The sequence below is a fragment of the Coturnix japonica genome, chromosome 4, assembly GCF_054131305.1.
Source record: "Coturnix japonica strain WE chromosome 4, WE-NBRP24, whole genome shotgun sequence".
NCBI classification, from domain to species: Eukaryota; Metazoa; Chordata; class Aves; order Galliformes; family Phasianidae; genus Coturnix; species Coturnix japonica.
Window position 1 is genome coordinate 89,550,720 of NC_140666.1, and position 4,146 is coordinate 89,554,865.

A 4,146-nucleotide genomic window follows, 5' to 3' on the forward strand; every position below is an offset into this window, starting at 1 on the left:
GGACCCCCAACGAGGGGACACATCGGGACTGGGCTGCACTGGGATGGGACACTGTGCTGGAACACACCGGGACGGGACAGGGGATGACCAAAATAGCATTGCTGCCCCACAGATGCTGCCCCACAGTGTTAATAAGGGCACAAATAAGGGCTCTGATCACCAGATGGGGCTGGGCCCTGTCCCCAAACCCCACTCAAAGTGTGAGGCTCCAGCAAAGTCACGTTGGCCAAATGTCCCATGTGTTACCTGTCCCAGCGCTGGTTGAATTTAACCCCACACCAACTGGGACAGCATCTAGGATCCAAAAACGATCAACCAGCCCCAAAGGGACACGTCAGCCAATGGATGGCACCAGTTTGGGGCTATGAGTCGTAGAATGGCTTGTGTTGGAGGGGACCCCAAGGCTCATCAAGTTCCAGCCCCTCATGGGAGGGTGGCACCAACTTGGGGCTATGAGTCATAGAATGGCTTGAGTTGGAGGGGACCCCAAGGCTCATCAAGTTCCTCATGGGATGGCTGAGATTTGTGTTATGGGAAAGCGGCTTCGCTCTACCATTCGGAGTCCCAAAAGGAGAAAGGATGGGGGGACCCATCCAGGGGGGGAACCCCACCCCATCCATCTATGGGGGGACCCCCACCCCATCCATCCACATGGTTGGGAATGTCAAAAGCAGTGTCATTGCCAAACCCGGAGCCGCCGGTGGAATTGATGGCAGCGGATTGCCTCTTGTGTTTGTCAATGAAGGGCGGCCGAACCCCGGCCCCGTTAATCTCCCTTACAATTGCAGTTTGCTGTGCAAACAGCTTTGGGGGGCAGCGCTGGGGGCTGCATGAGAAACGTGGTATTTGGGGGCATTGTGGGTAAGCCAGCGGGCGGACGGCAGCATCGCTAACGGCGGATTGAAGCGATTGGGAAGCAATTGCCCTTCAATAACCCTAATCCTCGGCCGTGAATGGGGTTTTTAACTCCGGACATTATTCCCCGCATTATGATCTATTGATTGACTTTTAGGAAGGGTAATAAAGGGATGGGATTTGGGCTCATCGCGTGGACTGAGTCCTGAGGGAAAAGAAGGGGACGTTTCGGGCTCTGTATGTGGGGACCGTTGTGGGATATGGGGCTCAGTGTGGGATTTTGGGGTCATCGTATGGGTCAACCTCATGGATTTGGGGTCAGGATATGGCGGAGAAACCACATTTACTCCAAGCACAGCAGGGATGGGGACACAGCAGCATCTCCACGAAGGTCGATGGGACATCGCCGCCATAGAATAACATTATTCCTCCTATTTTCCACCCCGAGATGAACGATAAAGGATCCACCCCATCTCCAGCACCTGATAACGCCTCCAATCCTCCCCACAGCCCTGGGAATGCCAGTCCAGGTGCCTCCCTCCCAACCTTGAATGGCTTTGGGGTCCTTCTTCCCCTTCTCTTCCTTCTTTCCCTCCTTCCCCCCCTTCTTTCCTTTTTCACTTTGAAACTGGAAATGCCCCCGGAGCTACAAACAATGCACAATAAAAGCAAAATCATCTTTTAGTCAAAATAGGCAGACGGCGCTCGCAGCCAACTTTCAAATTAGCATTTTGAGGGCAAATATGCAACCAATTTGAGATAATGAGGGCTGATTATTCAATCCAATGAATGTTAAATAGGCGGCGAAGGCGCCCTCTCCTTATCTCCCCAGCTTTCCATTTCTTTTTATTGTATTTTATTTCCAATCGTTTCACATTTGAACTCTTTATTTGTTTTAACTCCAACCTTCCCTCCTGGCCAACCTCTCTTTCCTCTCCTTCCTCCCCTTCCCCCCCTCTTGGGGGGTAATAGATGCTCTGCAGATGGGTTTTGCTGGAGCCCCAAAGTGGGCTCACATTGCAGCCCCCCTGAACTTCACCCCATGCAAACACCAAGTCTTTGCCCCATAGAACTGCAATTGTCATTGAGCCACATCGATGTCATTTCGTTCCCTCTACATAAATGCAATTCCTTTGCCTCACCTACGCAGGATTCCTTTGCCCTAAGTGCTATTTCTTCGCACCCACGTGAGTGCAATTGCTTTGCCCCTATGTAAATGCCATTGCATCGCCCCACATCAATGCCATCACTTTGCCCCACGATGAGGGATGTCCCCCTGCTCCATGCACCTCCATGTCCCCATTGGGATGAATGACACCTCCACGGGTGTCACCCACCACCCAACGACTTTCCCAGCCCAAAGGATACCATAATGATAACGAACCCAGGGGTAATTAAAAACCCAAACCACCTATAAATGCAAAAGCGGAAGGAAACGGGCAACGCCAGAGGTGGGAACGGAGCAAAGGAAAGATAATCAGAGGGAAAAGGAGGGGAAAGCAATCAGGGGTGGGGAGCGGGAGGCAGATGCTGTGCAGGGATAAGCGGCGGAGCAGCGCGGGGCAGCAGCGGCTCCGGAGCTATAATTGCATTCATTGCAGCGCGGCCGCGATAAGAAATTCCCAATGCTGTTTGTTTCCCCGTTGGATGCATATTTATTGGGGATTTGAATAGGGCCAGAAGCTGGAATAGGTGCAAAGGGTTCGCAGCCCTGTGTCCCCATTGTGTCCCCACTGTGTCCTCATTGTGTCTCCATTGTGTCCCCATCACATCCCCACTGTGTTCCCACTGTGCCCACACTGTGTCCCCATCATGTCCCCACTGTGTCCCCATCATCACAACCCCACTTTGTCCCCATTATGTCCCTACTGTGTCCCCATCACGTCCCAATTGTGTCCCTATCATGTCCCTTCCATGTCCCCATCATGTTTCCGGTGTTCTCATTGTGTTCCCACCATGTCAACACCATGTCATGTCTCTATCATGTCCCCACTGTGTCCCCATGTCTCCATCACTCTGTGTCCCCATTATGTCCCTACTGTGTCCCCATCATGTCCCCATTGTGTCCCCATCATGTCCTTTCCATGTCCCCACCATGTCTCTGCAGTGTTCTCATTGTGTTCCCATCATGTCCCCATTGTGTCCCACCATGTCCCCATCGTGTCGCAATAGTATCCCCACCATGTCCCCACTGTGTTCCCATTACATCCTCATTGTGTCCCTATTGTGTCCCCACCATGTCCCCACTGTTCCCTCCCACGTCTCTACCATATCCCCACAGTATTTCCATCACATCCCTATTGTGTCCCCACCGTATCTTCATCACATCCCCATAATGTCCCTATTGCATCCCTACCGTGTCCCCACTGTGTCACTACTGTGGTCACTCCTATATTCCCATTGTGTCCCTACCATAGCCCCATTATGACCCAACTGTGTCCCCATCGTGTCCCCATTGTGTCCCCACTGTTTTCTCCCTGTGTCCCCACCACAACCCCACCATGTCCCCATCACATCCCAACTGTGTCCCAATTGTGTCCCCACTGTGCCCCCATAGGGTCACTACTGTGTTTCCATTAGATCGCCATTGTGTCCCCACTGTTTTCTCCCTGTGTCCCTACCACATCCCCATCACATCCCAGTTATGTCCCCATTGTGTCCCTATAGAGTCACTACTGTGTCCCCATCATGTCCCCATTGTGTCCCCATTGAGTCCCTACCATATCCCCATTACGTCCCCACTGTGTTCCCATCATGTCCCCATTGTGTCCCTATAGGGTCACTACTGTGTCCCCATCGTGTCCCCATTGTATCCCCACTGTTTTCTCCCTGTGTCCCCCTCACATCCCCACCACATCCCAACTGTGTCCCCACTGTGTCCCTATAGAGTCACTGCCGTGTCCCATCCCCGTTCCGTCCCCCCCCGCCGTGTCCCCGCAGCGGAGCATGACGCCGATGGAGCTGATAGAGCAGCGCTGCCGCCCCGCAGCACTGACCCCATCCCCCCTTATCTCAATGGCATCGCCGCGCTCTGATCGCAGCGCGATAACACCAAAGGGGCCCGAGGAGCAGCGCCGCGCCGTGACCTTGCTGCAGGGGCGTGACTTTGTGAATGGAGTCGTGACTTATGGGCGTGGCTCTGTGAATGGAGGCGTTGCTTTGTGGGCGTGACTTAGTGAGTGGAGGCGTGGCTTATGGGCGTGACTTTGTGAATGGAGGCGTGGCTTGTGGGCGTGGCTTTATGAATGGAGGCGTGGCTTATGGGCGTGACTTTGTGAATGGAGGCGTGAC